The following is a 19,844-nucleotide window of genomic DNA, read 5'->3' on the forward strand; positions in this document are numbered from 1 at the left end:
ATCCTGAAATAAACCTCTTGCACTTGCATTGAGTTTAGTGTCTTGTGAGTTATTGGGTGGCTGTGATATCCCGAGACTTGAGTGAGGGTTTCCCCTCCACGGGGGTCTTTCAGCAGAAGGATCAGGAAGCTGGTGGATAACATTTTATAGACACATAGGATGTAAAGAGAAAGAACAGGAAGTGAGGTAAGGCTATAAACCCTCAGGGTGGGTCCTGTGATGTACTTCCTTCAGTATGGCTGTGCCTCTCAGAGGTTCCATAACCACAGACCACTGACTGGGGACCAAATGTTTGAACACATGACTTTCTAAGGGACATTTCTCCTTAAACCACCGTGTTTCTCCTATAGAATTTGATCCAACACTCTGCTGCCCGCATGAAGAAAGTTGTAGTTGTGGTTACCAAGAAGAGTTGGGGGAGTAGGCTCTATGTGGATAACTAAAACAGTGTCTACTACATTTTAAAACAAAAGAGATCAAGTACCATTTTTGTGTAACATGGGTCTTCCTACCATACCGTGAGCTTCACTAGGGCAGGGATCATGTGTTTTGTTTCTCATTTGCATCTCACTATTGTAGTTGCTGCATTGCAGCTGCTCAGTGACCATGGGATGGTCGAACAGGGCCCAGAGCAAAAGAAAAGGATGTTATTATCAGGTGTCTACCAGGTGGCCTTGCCCCAGCGACTTCCTCCTTGCTTCTCATTAAATCATCCTTGGTCTTCAGGCCAACCCAGAGGCAGATATTCATTTCTTTATTATACACAGGAGAAGGTGGCTCTCTGTTATCAATGATAGGCTGTGGCTTTGCCCCTGAGATCCTGTATTTTCATCTATAGATGTGTCATTCAGTTTTCTTGCATATTTCCTTTCTCTCTTAATTAGTTCATGCTCTTTAAATTCTTGACCATGCTGAATATGTGCCCACAGACATTGCCTTCTGGTTCCCGTAAGTGTGTCACATTTAAGTGTTGTTCATATTATATTTTTGACATTGTTGGAAATAATCGCCGCCCTTTTTTGGTGTGATATAGCTGAGCTTCACTTGTCAATTGAAAAAAAAAACATATTTTGGCTTATATTGTATGAATTTAAAAAATATACTACTTAGTATACTTTTAGATGTTCCGAGAAGTTACAGAACACTATATGTTATGTGCCTTGGGTCCTTCTCAGTTGCTAACATCTCATATTGATTTTCTACGCTTGTAAAAAGAAAAAATGAAGGAACTGATATATGTATACATTATTAATGAGAGTGTCTACTTGTTCAAGACTTCCTTTTTAACCCAGTTTACCTTTTCTTACTTAGACGCTCATTCTTGGGCTGAGCGTGGGGCACACCTTTGATCCCAGCACTCAGGAAGCAGAAGTGGGCAGATCTCTATGAGTTTGAAGCCAGCGTGGGAGAGAAGAAGAATCTCAAGTGTATTACCACTGCTTCAGGCAGCCTTCCTTGTCTCTGACGTGACCGTCATAGTTATAAAGAGTTCTTATCAGGTGCTCTGAAAACGTTCCTGTTGTCTTTCTCATAATTAGAGTGGGGATGGCTTTGGAGAGGAAACTCTATCAGGTAGAGAGCTGAGTGTACTGTTTAGAGGAAAGTGGGGGCATTTTAAAGGGTGAGAGTAGACAGCGCTTAATGTGATAATTACAGAGGAAAATGCTGTCAGGGTGAGTGCTAACAGGGCCTGAGAGTCTGCTATGGAGGAAAACACTTTCAGGAGGTCAGAATCGGCAATGATTGAAGGGACAATTGTAGAGGAAAATGCTCCCAAGGGTTGAGAGACCACTGTGTTGACCTACATGTGTAGGTAGGCTTCATAGTATTTTCTAAGATATCTGTACAGCTGGCTTTCTGGGTCGGTATTTTGTTGTATGGGTGAGTGGTAGGTTTATTTGAATTAACTCTTAAGGGAAGGGACTGTGGTTTGTCTTTGTTGTTTACTAGAAGGCTTCATGCTAGACAATATCTCATTATCTTTTCGGGGGTAGTTTATAATGTTTCACATCCATCAAGAGCCAAGGACAGGATTCAGATCTTGGCTTTTTGTTTGTTTGTTTGTTTGCTTTTGTTTTTGTTGTGTTTGTTTGTTTGTTTGTTTTGACCAGGAATTGAAGCCTTACAGTTTCAGCTCCTGTTTTTTGCAGGCTGTTTCTTATGAGGGTGGGTCCATTCTTAGAGACCTTCAAACCAGATAATCCTTAACTAGCTGACTGGCAGTGGAGACTCTCTCACACTTGAAAAATCAGGTTCAGATGTTACACTGTTAGTTAAACCATCTTAGATACTTAGAAGTATCATAAATGTTACCCATTCAATGCTGAGGTAGAGGTAATTCTGAAGACGTGTAGAAGACATTGGCTTAACTCAAATTCGGGATAATTTTGGTAGATAGATGAGTTAACACATACGAATACTCTTTATGAACATGAGTTTATACTTCCTATAAAAGATCAACTGAATATGTAGTTGTGGGTTTATAACTGTGACTTGTGAGGGGTTCTCATGTCTGCTTTAAGATATCTGTACAGCTGGCTTTCTGGGGTGGTATTTTATTGTATGAGCGAGTGGTAGTGTACGGGGTAGTGGTAGTCAAGGCAGATTGGATGAGATGGATGCTCGTTCTAAAAGCTCTTCCTATAAGCTGTGTGTGTGTGTGTGTGTGTGTGTGTGTGTGTGTGTGCTTGTATGTATGTGCCTTGGCTTGGTCAGGGGTCCTGAGAGAAGGTGTGTCTGGGAGAGGCAAAAAGAAGCAACTTGAAGTCAAATTGTGGGTCCAAGCTGACAGCCTGTAGTATGCTCGAGACGACTCCCTTGACAGCTTCCAGTAGATAGGTCTTGGGCTATGTTGTCTGCACGAGATAGTGTTGTACCAGGAAGTTTTTGTGAATGCCAAAAGAGCACTAAGAAGACTATTCCAATATAATCACTTGAATTAGAGTCTTTATTTACAAGCTCAAGCTTGGTCTTTGACAGCAGAAAGGGAGGCTCCAAGCTTTTAGGAGGACAAGGCTTTATAGGAAATGGTGAGCAAGCGAGGGGAGTTTAGCCAGGCAAGTATCTAATTGAATAACTATTGTAGGCTGGCTGACAAGTGGGTGCTCTGAAGCAAGACCGTATGTAATCATGAATTGTCTGAAAGTACATCTGAAACAATCAGACTAATCTTTGATTAACTGTTGCTAAGAAGTAGCTAGGGAGTAACTCGAACTAAGGACAACCGTGGGGTCCTTCCTGGTGTGTGGGTGCAGCTTGGGTTAAGCTACAGGTCAAGTTCAGGCTTTTATTTTCTTCAAGATGGAGGCTGGTCCCAAGATGGCCTCTCAATAGCTTTTGCTCAAGACCGCTCTCTCTGGTTGAGATAGCTAGCTTTCTGCTTATGACAGTGCCCTGGCCCGCGGGGATTCGACGAGACCTTAGGGAAGGGGGCGAACGAATGAAAGGACAAGAGACACAAAGAATGAGAGCAAGTCTGAGGTTCTGATCAAGCTCTGAAACTTTAATTTTGGGGGCAGGTTATAAAGACACAGCAAACCGGGAAGTTTGGGCGAGGGTCATTGCTTAGGGCTATCCTACTATGGAATGCTTATTGCCCTAGACCATCCCACTGTCATAACCTTATCACCCTAGACCATCCCACTGTCATAGCCAGCTCCAAGGAAATGCCAGACGTTCTTTAGGTTCCTGGGACCTGAGACCTGTGAATGTCCTTTCTTAACCTTGTACTGACTAGACTTTCTAAAACAGCAGGTAATTTCCTGGGCTTGGCTCCCGGCATGACAGCTCTCTGTCATTGAGACACCTCTTTCTACTATAAAAATTCTAAAAGCTTTCTGGATAGCTCATGGATTTTTTGACCAAAGTCAGAAAAACTGCTAAAAAAAAATTCTTGGATTTTTCTGACCAAGTCAGAAACCCTGTTAGAAAAAGTCTAAAAGTGATTCTTGGTTTTCTCAATCAAAATCAGAAAGCCAGAAAATATTCTAAAAGAGCTGTGTTCTCTCTTCAGACAGCCTTGGCTGGATGGCTGCTACAAAGCATTCTATTTTTTTTCCCCAAGACAGGGTTTCTCTGTGTAGCCACCCCTGCCCATTCTAAATGAGCTCTGCTGGCTCTCTAAGTAATTCTAGGGATTTCCGATCAAGGACAGAAGTACTGTTGGAGTAGTTATTTATTCCAGGTTCCCGCTAGACCATCCCACAAAACAGCATTCCACGACCTTAAACTCCTTGACTCTTAGGGAAAGGAGTGCAAGTACATTTTTTTTTTTTAACTTTGCAAAAGAGTTCTGAAGTCGGCCTGCCTTTGTAAACTTAGCTGGGTAGGACCTTGCCCTGCGGTCACCACTCCCTAAATCTTTTTATCTCTTTCCCCTTAGTTTCTTTCTGACATGTTGGCTCCTTTTGCAGTTGCCTCTGTTTTTCTATGTGTGTGAAGCCCCTCATATAATTCATATTGCTTCCTTATATTTTGCATAGTTGAAAATTACATATTTTTGAGCTCACATTTTCAGTTCTTTCCCACAGCCTTAAGGGCTTTCCTGAAGGTCATAGCATTTACCATTTTGCTGAGACATTAGATACTCTCTAATCTCCTGGACTCTGTCTCTGATTATCATGGAGTCATTAACCTGGGCAGAGAGGACATTTCTGGAAGAAGGAGCCTGAAAATTTGTACAGTGTTATACAAGCAAGCCTTCCAGCCCCAGCAACCATCAACACCTGTGGAGGCCCACATCCTGCTGGTTTTGTTCCTTAGGCAGGAACCATGTCATTCCATTGCTTACGTGGCTAAACTGGACTCAGCATGTGTGTGTCTATGTGTAAAATAGCCTTCAGTGTTCCTTTTGTGAATTTGGATAGGAGATTTTTCACTTGATTTGATTGCCTTTTGGTTGTGAATGAAGAGGTTCTATTGTTAGAGAAAGTGTAAGAACCAAACGTGTGAGATATTCAGGTCTCAGTTTGAACTTAAAATTCAAGTCTCAGTTTGAACATAGAATTCACTGCCCCAGGGACACATTCCGGGAGGAGTACTTTATTCCTGAGTCAGAGGACACTTGCTGGATTAACATTCAGAAGAGGAAGGGAGAGGCTGGTTAACATTCCTCAGACCACTGGGAAGGGAACCCACCTGCGGGTGGGGAAGGTCCCCGAGCACGGAGACACATTCCAGGAGAGGGGCCCATGATGGGAGGGGGTCAGGAATAAATGTAATAAACCTGGGCAAAGGGAAGACACTCATTGTCATAAAAGTAATGTTCGAAACTGAGTCCTCTATAGACCGGACCTGAGAAGGTCAGCCTTTGTGGTTGCCCTCCTGAGCTCTGTATAAAAGCTGCCCCCAGCGTTGGCTTGGGGTTCCTCTCGTCTGCGTATAGGGGAACCCCGGTATACTGGCTAACATCTTATCATCAATAAACCTCCTGTTATTGCAGCGAATCCTGTCCTTGAGTGTCTCTGGGGGAGCATGTCCCCTGGTTTTGGATACTTAGACTCCATGCATGAGTCAATGAGACTGGAAATAAGATGTAGAAAGACATAATCCAAACCAAACTGTTTAAAGAAAGGAAACTAGATATTCTGTGAGTGGAAGGCTAATGTTATACAACCTAAAGTCTGTTAATTTCACTAAATCCCATGCTTTAATATTTCTTAGACCTTTGAATAGAAGCTGCTTCTGCAGAAAAACAGAAGGTCTCATGAGGTAACAAAATGTCTAGACCCACATTTTGTGTCTCATTCACTTTGGGTCACCTGCTTATATCTACTGTTTGGCACGTTACTGTCTCAGACTTCTGCCTAAATGATTTCCTCCTAGTCCAGGGCTGGAAGAATATAGGCAAATCAATTTCCTAAACCTGCAGTCACCTTGCAGACCTCAAGCTCTTGTCCTTAGTTCCTATCACTCCCTAAATTTAATTTTAGTTGTTGAGAAAATATCACCATAACTTTCCCTTTCTCAGTAAAAAAAAAAAAAAAGCAACCAGGTTTGGTGTTGCATGCCTGTAATCCTAGTATATAGGAAGGAGGTTCAGGATGCCCAGGCAAGCTCCCAAGTTATAGGAGACCACACCTCACAGATTCAGAAAATGCATCCTTCCCCACCATAAGCCTTGTGAATAAGAATCCTTATGTGCATCTGCCATGATCCATTAGTGACACTCTAGGAGTAGATCTCCACCTACCATCTGGTGCCTGGACAGTATAGATGGGACTTTCATCAGAGCCTCTGGTATGAGACATAACCTTCAACATCAATAGAAAGAAGAGACACCTCGTCCTCTTCTAGCTGGAGGAAATCTTCCTGAGCTATGAGGCGAGCTGTCATTGTATGGAAATCACATCTCTCTGTATGTATGGATTGTGCACTTCCTGTCTGTTGACAGTCACTCAACCTCATCAACTTGGGAGTCTATGAATTACTTAAGTAGTATATTTATTTTAGACACCACTGTACATATAAGCCCTGATGCTCTCACACCACTAGCGACAACTTTGCATATATGTACAATAATCCACCTTGCTATGATGTAGACATGAGTGGTTCTGACAGGTTTGTAGTGATATAGTGATGCGTGCAAAAATTGGATCTTAGAGTCAGGCTCTATAGCCAGGTATAAAGAAGGTACTATATATATAAAGAAGGTACTATAAAGACCTTCTTTCTGTCTGCGTGTCTGGTATATATCAGCATATCACATCTAAATAAATAATTTAAAATAATTATCTTTCTACCATGTGGAAACACGTGGTATCATCCCAGCACGTCTTAGAGCCTAAAACAATGCTTGGAAATTTCATTAAACAGCAGACGAGTGAACAAACTGGAGAAGGTCACTTTTCAGGATCTAACTGAAGTATTCATGTTCTCTGTCTTCTCTTCTTCAGTGCCATCATGTGCCACTGAAGCTGAGTGTGTAACAGCAGATAAAGATACCACAGTGTCCAGAACTCCACCTTTAAAAAAGAGTCGTTTGAAAACAGAAAACATTTTTTTTTTTGTTTTTTTTTTGTTTTGTTTTTCGAGACAGGGTTTCTCTTTGTAGTCCTGGCTGTCCTGGAACTCACTCTGTAGACCAGGCTGGCCTCGAACTCAGAAATCCGCCTGCCTCTGCCTCCCAAGTGCTGGGATTAAAGGCGTGCGCCACCATCACCCAGCCAGAAAACATTTAAAAATTAAAATAGATACACTTACCCCTGGACTAGAAACATCTTACAATTTTTTAAAGAACATAATAGAAGTCTTCCAAGAGTTTTCAGGTCAATGAAGTTCTCACTCAGGCTGTGTAACGGAGACACGTTGGGCATGTCTGGAGCCTTGATTGTCTCTGAATCTGAGTCTAACCCTAGGTGGAGGTCAGGTTGGACAAGAGCAGGACTCACCGACTCCTGAGAAGTGGCCCTGTGGATAAACAAGGGGAGATGGGAGGAGAGTGCCATAGGCTTTGCTACTAAGTAAACATGGACTCCATTATCAGAGTCAAGGAAAGGGGTAATAACACCTCTGCTACAAGTACAGCTCGATTTCTTGAGGTATCACATGTTTGAAGAGTAACTCCTATTATTTAAACTGAAAAGTGCCTCGAATTCTTGCAATCCTTCTCAGACTTTTCTCTGACTTCTGATTCCACTAGGTGGCAGTGTTTCATTAGTACACTGATTTGCCGTTTGCGTGTGCCCTACCGTGTTCTCCCTCTCCCTGTCTCTCCGCTCCCCCTCCTCTTCCCCTTTTCTCTCCCTCTTCCACCTTTCTGTCTCCTCTTTCCCCTCTCCCTCTTCCCCTACCCTCTTTCTGTTTTGAGACAGGGTCTCACTATCTACCTCTGGGTGGCCTGAAAGTCAGTATGAAAGACCTGCTTGGCCTCTAACTCACAGGGATCCACCTGCCTCTGCCTTCCAAGATCTGGGATTAAAGATGTGTATGTAGCACCACATCCAGCTTCCTTTATTTTAAACAAGTACCTTATTCTCCCTCAGCCTTCTCTTTCTTCCTATTTCTTTCCAGGAAATTCTGAAAAAAAAAAAAAATTCCCAAAAGAGTTTTGTTGTTGTTGTTTTGTTTTGGTTTGGTTTTTTTTTTGGCTTTTTGAGACAGGGTTTCTCTGTGTAGTCCTGGCTGTCCTGGAACTCACTCTGTAGACCAGGCTGGCCTCGAACTCAGAAATCCGCCTGCCTCTGCCTCCCAAGTGCTGGGATTAAAGGCATGCGCCACCACCGCCCGGCCCAAAAGAGTTTTATAATATTTAGAACTTTTAGAATTCTTCCCTGTGTGAAGAGGTTAAGTTATTAGTTTTATGTTGCTCCAAAATATGTAAATTACTTTGCTGTGATTATCACCTACAAAGTAATTAAAATTACCTATAAGAATCTTGGTGTTGATCTTAGCTTTCTACCCTATTTAAGTTAGGTTCTCTCATTTGCTGCTACAGAGGCCAGTCTGGCTGGCCTTTGAGCCTGTTTGCATCCTCCTGCCTCCTCCCACCTCTGAGAGGTGGTACCAGGATGACAGAGTCACACTATAGCCTTCAGCTTTAAATTCAGTTTCTCTGGGTTAAGGGGCAAGTGCTCCATCCACTGAGCCATCTCCTGAGCCTTCGCGTGGATGCTTCCGACAACAAAGGCATTGCTCATTATATCAGATCGTCCTGCTATCGTTACACCCGTGTCTTTGATATTTATGACATGCTGGGGAAATGCTTTATCGTGGTTTCATATCAGTGTGCTCTGTGTCAGAATTTCCTGGAGAATTAATTCAAGGAGATGAATTGCATAAGAAAAGTACCTTGTGAACTGTGATAAATTATCCCCCGCTGACATCTGTTGGTATTAAGGTTTTATTGTGAGTGAACATATGTGTATTACAAGATTCTTATCCTGTTACAAATTAAAAAGTCCAGTTACTCAGCACCATAATGACTTCTAGTGTCTACTTAGGCAGGGGCAACTTTGATACCACCACAGGTACTGTAATTTATCCAAGAGGAAATAACTGCTTTGAAAAATTAGGCTACTTAGAGTTGTTTATAAAATTTGATTCAATAGAGATTATGTTTGCTTTTAAACAGCTGAAACATGATACAAAATTTTAATTGCTTTTTTTGCCAAATACATTCTTTCCTGTTTTCATGGAAGAAAATGTTTATTTTATTTTGTTCTGTTTTAAAATGTCTAGAGTACTCTGCCAAGGCCTGACCCCAATTCCTTGCTTTTTTGTTTTGTTTTGTCCAGACACAGCCCTATGCACCTTAGGCTAGCTTCAAACTCACTATGTAGAGGACAATGACCTTGTGTTCTGATTCTATGAAGTCCACCTCCAAATTGCACAGGGGTACAGGGCTGCATCGTTAGACCTGCTTTCTCTTCTGTTTCTTGGGTCATGATTATTAGCTACCGTACAAAAGCCCGGAGACTTGTGGACACTCTGTGGGTAAGGCTTTAAGACATATTTCTGATGATGTTAGTTCACAATTTTGCACTGATTTATAAAGGGACTTAGAAACCACCTCCATTTCACTACCATGATGTATTTCTGGTGTTTTAAAAAATTGCCTTTGAATTTATTTCTGATAAAGCACCAATCCCCATTTGCACAAGTGGTAAAATGAGTCAGGAATGGTGACTTTTAGCTTCAGCAAATGTTTCAGAGAATTCACACATTTTCTTTGTCTATAAATTAAAAAAAAAAATGGAGTTGTCTGGGTAGTGTGTTAGTTAAGTAGATTCATGGAAGGTGAGCACATGGATCCGACAGGGCTCTGATTAATTTGCCAGTGTGGCGAGCAAGAACCCCCTGATCAAGTCTTCCCTGCTCCTCTGCTCATCAGGAAGCATGTTTGTCAAACTTGCTGGCAAGAGAAAATTGGGGGACTTGAAAATTTGTTTGAGGAAATTAACTTTCAAATATGATTCCCCCCCCCCCAAGTAGAAATGAATCGATAAGAAATCAGTAAAAATGAACTCTTATATTTGCATTATTTTCCAAGAACAGAAAACAAGGAAACTGTTTACCTTGAAAAGAGCCAGGAGGAAGGGTTTTTGGAGCTCTAATGACTTTCAGCTTTCAGGGGCAATTTCCATGGTTTGGGTAGAAATTTGTTAGAATCTGAAAACTAGATGAATAACTGGGAAAAATCACATGAGCCCATATGGAGTTATTGTTATTATGAGCTTGTTCCAAAACAAGCTCTGCACAAGGCTGTTGTCAGAATCACGTGAGCATGTTTTAGTGGTGTCCTACCAGTCAGTGCACAGATTTCCATGCATGCTAGAAGGGTCAGAATATGCTGGAGAAGAATCACAGTTAAGAGCTGTTAGTGAGTTGTGGAACACCAACTGTGTTAGTTCCTGTGTTAAATCCTTTTAATGGACTATCTAATTGATTCCCTCACAGCAACCCCATGAAGTAGTTAGGACTGTTTGTCCTTTTCCTGCAAATGAGAAAACAGAAGTACAGGATGCTGAAATGATTTTCTCATTACTGACTGTGTGGGAAGAGTAAACAAGACACTCAGAATTTTGTATCGTTAGATCCCACATCTGGAGCCCACCAACCAACACTGAGTCAGAAATATCTGAATCAGGAAAATGGCATCTGTACTCAACGTGTACAGACTTTTCTTTTGTTATTAGTTCTTAAGTGATAAAGTGCTACCGCTATTCATGTCACTCTAAGATCATGTTAGGTAGCGTAAGTGGCCTAGAGCTGACTTGAGGAACAGAGAGAATGCGTGGTATATTATATGCAAATGCTGTGCCACTTTATGTGAGAGCACAGGCATCCCTGGACCCAGAGGCATGACAGTATGCCTTGGGATGAAGTCTGAGTTTGAATCACAAGGTCATGAACTTGAGGTCTTCCAGGAAAATGGTGTGATGAGTACAGAAGGAAGGCTTCGCCAGAGGATGTTATGATTTTAAATATCACAGGCAGGTAAAGAAAGATGAAACAGTAACGCTTCAGTTAGGATATGACTTCATTTAAAGTCTGCAGTGGAGAGCTGAGGACAAGTGGCATATTATGATGTAGTGAAGAGTAATGGGGGTGGGTGGGAATGTTTGGTGAAGGCAGGCTAGCCATAGAAGAGGTAGTTTAAAAGAAATGATGGTTTGTCTGGGACTGGTGGCATAGGCTGATATTCCCATCCACAGGTGGATCATAAACTCAGGGCTTACCTGGGCTACTGAATGAATTAAAGGCCAGTTTGGGCAACTTAGTAAACCCCACCTCTAAATAAAATAATGACAAAGTAGGCTGGGGAAAGAACTCAGTGGTAGAGCCCTTGCCCGACATACTTGAGGCCCTTCCTGGGTTTGATCTGTAGAGGGATAGACAGTTGGAAAACTAGGATAGAACGAATTTGTTGGACGGTTTAATGTACTGATTTGGAGAGGAGAAAGAGTTTGCAGAAGTAAATACAGTTAAGAACTCTACTGAGAGGCTTCATCCAGCCGTGGATGGAAACAGATGCAGAGGCCCACAACTAAACATCAGCAGAGCTCAAGGAGTCTTGTGGAACAGTCGGGGATAGGACTGAAGGAGCCAGAGGGGTCAAGAACACCACAAGAAGACCTACAGAGTCAACTAACCTAGGCACACGGGCTCACTGAACCACCAACCAAAGAACATGCAAGGGCTAGACTTAGATTCTCTACACATTTGTAACAGATGTGCAGCCTGGTCTCATGTGGGTCCCCTAACAATTTGATTGGGGGCTGTCTCTGACCCTATTGCCTGCTATTGGATCCCCTTCCCCTAGCTGGTCTGCCTGGTTGGACCTCATTGGGAGAGGATGTGCTTAAGTCTGCTTTAACTTGATGTCCCAGGGTGGGGTGGCGCCCAAGGGTGGCTTCTGAGGAGAAGGGGAGGGGATAATGGGGGAGGGACTTGTAAGGGTGGAACTGGGAGGAGGTGGTTGCTACGATTGTGATGTAAAGTGAATAAATAAATAAATTAACAACAACAAAACAAACCAGAGAAATAATCTGTTTATGTGTCTGAGTACCCTCAATGTTCTTTTCAAGTTTTTCAAGTGCATTAAAATATTATTTTATTATTGGTTTACTTAACTAGAAGTATTATATACCTAACAATGTAATATATTGAGGAGCAAGAGACATGGCTCAGCAAGTAAAAGCTACTGCTGCACAAGCCTGCCAGCCTGAGTGTGAACCTGGGAACCCATGGAGGAAGAAGAGAGCTGACCCTGACAGATTTTCTCTACCTTTTATATGTGCTCTGTAGCATGATCACACACACACACACACTAGTTATAGTAAAGAAAACTTTTTAATTAAGTCAGGTCGTCCTACAGATTTATTTTTGAGAAAGATGATGTATTAACCGTGGGAAGCATTTGCTTCTCACCATTTTCCACAGCTAACAGAATCTTCATCTATTTCCCCATGTCTAGCCATCTATAGGTCTAGATCTGCTGTTAATTGTGGGTAATGAGATGAGTGGAATCTTTTGGACTAAGTTGCCAGGAAAGCATTAACTGTTCTCCTAAAAGGGGGCATTCAACTAATTAACCTTTCACTAGGGTTCCAGAGAGGAAGCTAAGGGGTCACTCTCTGTGGACAGGGTAAGCATAACAATAGAGTTTGTATATGCAGGGTGACAAAGCTTTGGAGTTTTACAAGGAACTTGGTTCTGGTCTCTCTGCCTTTTCATCCTCATTCTGTGGGACAGAATTCTATTTATTTAAGTCACCACTATTATTATTATTATTTTTTAGAAGTAGCCCTCAACCTTTGCTATTTACAATGATGGCAAATACTAAGAAACAGTCCCACGATGTCTATCTACAGAGATTTGTTCTGGAAATGTGTTATTAGGCAATTTTGTCACTATACAAACATTAAGTGTATGCAAGAGAAGCTAAGATGTAATAGCCTCAGTCATGATGCAATTTTATAGGATCATCCTCATAAACACAGTATATATCATGAGACGAAATTTCTGTGTGATTTGAGCTCCCTAGTTAAGAAGACCATCTTTCATATAACATCCCATTGAAAGGCTTTAAAACTACGTGCTCTATCATTTTCAAGAACAATGCAGTGTTTAAAAATTATATTTGAAAGCTCAGTCCGCTATTACAATTAGATTTGCATTTCTGGTTTCTTCCCAGTAACTAGAACAGGGTCCATGTGATGCTCATTGTAGCTGTGTGTCCACAACACGCATGAAATATATTGTGTGGAAGAAGCTGAAACATAAAACAGAGATGGTTTTGACAGCAGAGCTAGATCAACCGAAGGGAATGTTTTATTAAGCTACTCAATCTATGTTGTAAAAAATCTTAATTGAAGAGATATTTTATGCCAAAATACCTTCTGTGAAATTGTTAAATGTTTGCCAGGCTGTGTTGGGGTGGAGTTGAAAGCAAGACTTGTTCCGAGGAGTTCCCAGGATCAGTATGATGGTTCTGGGTTCTCTGCATCTGAACATTGGTTGTGTTGAGGTATAGCTCCCAAGAGGACACTGGCTTGTGGCTCTCTGTTGTTGGTGCATCTGTTTATACAAAGGAAGCTTTTTGATAAGGCTTCTTGGTATGACAGATAAGGTATCAAAATCTGGTTGGGAACATTTGCTTCATTTTTTTTTCATGAGTAATTGTTTTTGTGTGTTTTCATGTGTATGTATATGGGCACTTGTAGCTGAACATTTTACTGCTTTATGTGGTCCTATGTCTACCACCCTTCACCTGTCTTCCACGCCCCCATCACTAGGTAGGAGAGAAAGAAGGCTAGAGGAAATGAGGGCATTGATATGGTTAGACTACTTCCTTCTGATTAGGGACATCAAGTTCCTTCAAGCAGTTTTGGTCTTTGTCATCAGGATATCTCCAACTTGCAACTAGCAACCAGCAAGCAGGACAGGTAACCAGAAATGGACAACCAGCAACAGCAAGAACAACGGCAGGAGGATTAGCAATGTTGTTAGAGCTCCTCTCCGGGCTGCAGCACTTTTATACCTTCTCAAGAGTTCCCAGAATTCCAAAAGTCAAACCTTTCTGCAGCTTGCAAACTCGTGCCTACACCAGAGCACGGGGCAAATCCTAATCTGCTGCTGTGGACAGTCTGAAGCAACCCCATATCCTACACCTGGATTTAAAACAAAATTCCTGTAACAGTTAGGTTGTTAAAGAAACCAAAATTCTTACTACAGGCACTTGGTGCCATAGTGCATGTTTGAATGCCAGAGTGTAACTCTGAAGGCTGGTTCTCTCCTTCCACCATGTACCTCTCGAGGATGGAACTCAGCTTGTCAGGCTTAGTGACAAGTGCTCTTACCCACTGAGTCATCTCAGAGACCTAGTGTTTGTTTTGTTTAGCGAGACCAATACTGATGTAAGTGGTGTATCTGCTTTTAAAACTTGGACTTGTGTTCATGTGGTGAAACAGTGAAATCACTAGTCAGTTCTAGGAGATCATTGGAGAGGAAAAAAAAAAAAACCTGTCACTATTGACAGCAGTAGCAAAAGTCTAGACGGGACTATAAAATTGTTTTTTAACAGCAACAGAAACACCACCAAAAATGTATTAGACCAATTAAGTAAAAACTTAATAAACTCATGAATATATACATCTCTGTGTGTGACATGGGCAGTAAAAGCAGGATCTTGCAGGTATCTCCAGTCGTTCAGAATATATCATGTCAGCAAACTGGTCTTTGTTTTATCCCTTGAACCACAGTATAATTAGTTACCAAGTGATTTGACCCCCCAAGTTTCTGATTTCCTCTGGAAATTATAAAGGGGAACTTGGTTATTGTGTTGAATTTTAAATGGAAATGTAAGTGACAGGTAAATGTATTAATACCTGATGTATAATGGATAATGCTGAATACCTCCCATAGCACGGTGCATTAAAACATTAGTCTCCAGGGTGGTACTGCTGGAAGGTGCTTTCGGGCTTTGAGGAAGCCCCTAGGTTACTGGGGACTTGCTCTTGATTGGAGAAATGTGACCCCAATTTCCGATTCTTGTTCCCACTTCTTGCTTCCTGGTTTATGAGGTGAGCAGTTTGGCTTACCACAGCCTCCTCACCATTGCCATGTGGTACCTCTTCCAGTGCTCAGAGCACTGAGTAAGGCGGCCCATTCTTGGATAGGAGCTTTCTGAACCATGGAACGAAATAAGTTAACTCCCTCAGGGGTTTCATTACAGTGAAAGAACTTGCAAGTATGCCTTCCAGTGATTAAAGGTGGGTATCATTCTTTTCTCTCCTTACCCAAGAGATGAAATGCACGTGTATTACAGTGTATGCTTTCATACGTAATATGGGCATTGTGAACTGTAAGGTGGTTGTTCTACCCGCTGGGTCAGTTTTTTTCTCATCAGCAGCTGCCTTGAATCATTATCATTCATAGATTGTTGTGCTCATCATATGTGTCAATCACAGCCTAAGATCCACCCCTCTATCATAAATGCTAAGTTCCCGCTCTCACTGACGCAACCTTCTCCAGTGGGCATCGTCTTCAACTTTCTCTACCTGTGACAGACTATTGTAGTTCTCTTTACAGTGAGCTGGTTATTCCTAAGAATCCATTTCAACACTGTTTTGTAGTCACCTCACTTGGAAAATGGCATCGAGACACAGTTTCTCCACAGTCTATGAATATTCTGATTATCGTGTGTGAATTCTACAATTTCACAATTTAACTCATTTAAATAATTCTTGCCATGGAAAAATTGTGCCTAATCAACAAGACCATTCATTCCTGGTAGTAGCGGCATTTTAAACTTCATAGGTTATGTCAACTATCAAGAGTAGATATAAAACCAGCTTCCAATAACACTTGCTCTTAGTTGGCTTAATCTCTGGAGTATTTTGCGTATGAGAGTAATGCTGTACTCGGGCCGCAGCAAGCAAGGAACGCAGGCTATGTGGCTCAAATAACAGAAGTTCATCTCCCAGCAATTATAATGGCTAGAAGTCCTGTGTGAAGATGTTGGAAAATTTGGCATTTGATCAGATTGGTCCCTGGTTGCATATGACTATGTTCTCAATGCTTATATGGAGAGGAGTTCAAGGAGGGAAGAATTAACAGTCTCTTGTCTCTTCCTCTTCTGATAGAGACTTCAGACAGGTTAGGATACGACCCACCCTTCCTATCTCACTGTACCTTCATTATTTTCTATTTCCAAATATGGGTCTGTTGACTTAGGGCTTTTATATGTTGAATTCGAATAGACATAATTCAGTCCATGTCAATGAGATATTAAATCATTAGTAAATATCTTAAGAAAGAAGTCACCCCAATTCGGGTCTGCCTTCATCATCATATTTCTTTGATTTATGTTGGAAAATATGCTGTACCATATCTTTCTCTAATCAGGAGTTTCACTTCTGATCTTGTCTGGTCTGTTTAGCAGCTGTTTAAAATGAAACATTTCTGTAAAATCCTGAGCTGAAGTGACTTGGGCTTTTTGGGAATTTCCTTTTGAAGAGCCTTTCTGGAGGCAGGGCAGTGAGGCCAAGTCCTGTTACTCACATCTCCTCCTCCCCTCCTCCTCCTCCTCTTCCTCCTCCTCCCCTCCTCCTCCTCTTCTTTTCTTTTCTTTTCTTTCTTTCTTTCTTTCTTTCTTTTTTTTTTTTTTTTTTTTTTTTTTTTTCGAGACAGGGTTTCTTTGTGTAGCCCTGGCTATCCTGGAACTCACTCTGTAGACCAGGCTGGCCTTGAACTCAGAAATCCGCCTGCCTCTGCCTCCCAAGTGCTGGGATTAAAGGCATGTGCCACCACTGCCCAGCTACCTTCTTTCTTTCTGTATGCCTCAGGCGTACCTTAAAGAGGAGCAAAACATTGTAACAGGCTTTTACACAGCTGTCTGGAGGACTTAGCTATTTTCTCAAAGAATCCAAGGCATGATTGCTAATGAGAACAAATGAGGCTCAACAATTTCTGCACAGAGCTGTTAGTCCACTCACTTGTAATTCTATTAAATAATTGCTCTAAGGCTGTGTGGCTCATTTGCAACTAAAAAGAAAGGTACGCAGAAAGGCTAGTGATTATGTATTTTGCATTCATTGCACAATTCTCCATAAAATAGCAGCATTTTCAACACTATTTTCTTCCTTTAGACAGACATACACATATATACACACACACAAACACACAGATACACACAGAGCATTATATCAAATGTTTAGTACTGAGGTAATTCTATTGTGGTTGATTTTTTTTCCTGCTACTTGAAATTTTAACCTTGCTAAAATAGTGTTTCCATGCATTTTTTATCATTAATATTTTAAATTAACAATCCCTAGCCATGTAGCAGAATATGGTATTTTAATTTACATGCATGAATGACTGGATAAATCCAGTTAATTAAGATGCCATACATCACTTACTATTTTGTGAACAAGCTTTTGATGTATACTCTTTCTAATTTTTGAAATCTAAATCCTTTACTGTTACCATTCTTTTATGCAGTAGATCTCAAAAACTCACTGGTCTCCCCTAAGTGAAACTGTAAACTTTGAACAAAATCTCATTATTCCTCTCGATTCCCCTAGTCTCTGGTAACCACCTTCCTACTCTTTGTTTTTATGAGTACAGAAGTTTTTTTTTTGTTTGTTTTTGTTTTTTTTTTTTGTAAGATTTCGCGTGTTAGTATGATCTTGAGTTGTCTTTTGGTGCCTGTCCTACTTAACATAAGGTATTGCAGGCTCATGCATGCTATTTCAGATGTTAAGGTTGTCTTTTTAGAATCTCTTATGTATATACAGCAGATTTTCTTTATTTGTGTTGATGGACACTCAGGCTGATGATACGTCATGGATATCATGAATATGCTATAGGGGATTAATTTAAAATGCTTTGGGGGTGTGTGTGTGTGTGTGTCTGTGTGTACACACTGAGAGGTGGACTCCTGGCCCTTATGATTTTTCTATTTAGTTTTTTGAGGTATATCTTTGCCATGATAAGTGTACTAATTTGTTCATTAACAGTGTTGTGAACTTTGCTTTCCAACCTCACTAATGGTTGCAGTTTTTTTGCATCATTCTAACGGGTGCAATGATGACATTTCTGTACTTTAAATCTGTATTATCCAAATGATTACTGATGTTCTGCATGAACTTCTTGGACACTTTAACGTCTTGCTTTTGAAAAAAATTCCTATGTTAAAATTAATTTTTAGGTTAGTATACAAAGTGGTGAGTTTCTTTGTGGCCTCATTATACTTTGTTCTCACTTGTTACCCTCCCCCAGGGTCCTCGCCTATGACCCTCCCCCATTTCACTGTTCCCTTTCTTCCTCTATTTTATTCAACCAATTAGAAGTTGGTCCCGGACTGGAGAGATGGCTCAACGGTTAAGAGCACTGACTGCTTTTCTAGAGGTCCTGAGTTCAATTCCCAGCAACCACATGGTGGCTCACAATCATCTGTAATGGGATCCAATACCCTCTTCTGGTGTGTCTGAAGACAGCTACAGTGTACTCACATACATTAAATAAATAAATAAATCGTAAAAAAAAAAAGTTGGTCCCACCTTCTTCTATTTCCTTATTACATTCATTATATTGCCTTCTTTATTCCCCCTCCCCTGAGATCTTTTTCTTTCCTCTCATGATCCACTTCCTAGTTTTGTGACCTAAACACACATACAATCTATCATTTTTAACCTATGTCATATATATATATATATACATACATATATATATATGTATGTATATATATATATGTATGTATATATATGTATATGTATGGGGACAATGATTTTTGGGGTAAGTCTGGCTTATTTGACTCAATTGGTGATTTCTAATTGCAACCATTTTCCTACAAATGCCATGGTTTCATTTTTCTTTACAACTGCAGAAAATTCCATCATGTATCACACCATCTCTTTCTTATCTATCCATCAAATAGGTGATAGGCATCGAGCTAGATCAGTTCCATTTCCTGGCTGTTATGTATATTGCAGTGCTGACATGAATGTTCGAGTATCTCCATGGCTTGTTGACTTAGACTCCTTCAGGTGTACATTCAAGGGTACTGTGTGGTGGTACTAATTTTGGCTTTGTGAGGAGCCTCTCTATTGATTTCCATACAAGTTGCATGAGTTTATATTCCCACACACCAGAGCCTGTATAGATATGACCTAGGTCCTCTACATACATGCTGTGGTTGTGTAGTTTGGTGTTCTTGTGGGATTCCTAATAGTGGGAGTGGGGGGTGTCTTTCTTTTGGCTACTTCAGAGACCTCTTTCCTCCTTGCTTGCCTCATTCAGCCCTGATGTGAGGGTTTGTGGGTAGTCCTATCTTAGCTTGTTATGCTACATTTGTTTGATATCCCTGGGAGACCACAGAGGAAAAGATCTGGGAGAGAGAGAGGAGGTTGGGGGAGGAACTGGAAGGATAGGAGGGAGGGAAAACTATAGTTAGGATAATATATGTGAGAAGAATAAATAAAAAGAAAAGGAGAAAAAAGTCTTTCCTTTTCACATCTTCACTAATCCGTCTTAACTGTTTTGTTCGTGCCTGCGAGCCCACTCCAGAGGATAATTTTGACAACTTTCTTCAGTTATTTTCCTTTTATCTTTAGAGAAGGGTCTCTCAATAAACCCGAAGTTCACGGCTTGAGCTAGCCAGGCTAGCGAGTATTATCTAAGAATCTGTGTGTCTGTTTCGACAACGATGACATTAAAAATGGGAGCGTCTCTGCTGGGCTCTTGAGTGGGTTACAGGGATCTGAACTCAAAGCCATGTTGACCTGAGGTGGAATCTCATAGTAGCTCTAATTTGCATTTCCTGGATAGCTGGGGATATTGGACACTTTCCGATAGTTATTGGCCATTTGTATCTTTTTCTTTTATGAACTATCTATTCAGTC

At 41.1% G+C, this 19,844-nt stretch overlaps 1 protein-coding gene across 1 annotated transcript in view; it reads left to right on the forward strand.

The window, feature by feature from the left end:
• The window catches only part of Epm2a (EPM2A glucan phosphatase, laforin), a 109,071-nt gene that overhangs the window by 19,931 nt on the left and 69,296 nt on the right, over window positions 1-19,844 (forward strand). The gene's annotated exons all lie outside the window — the stretch shown is intronic.

The sequence above is a fragment of the Arvicanthis niloticus genome, chromosome 28 (genome assembly GCF_011762505.2).
Source record: "Arvicanthis niloticus isolate mArvNil1 chromosome 28, mArvNil1.pat.X, whole genome shotgun sequence".
NCBI lineage: Eukaryota > Metazoa > Chordata > Mammalia > Rodentia > Muridae > Arvicanthis > Arvicanthis niloticus.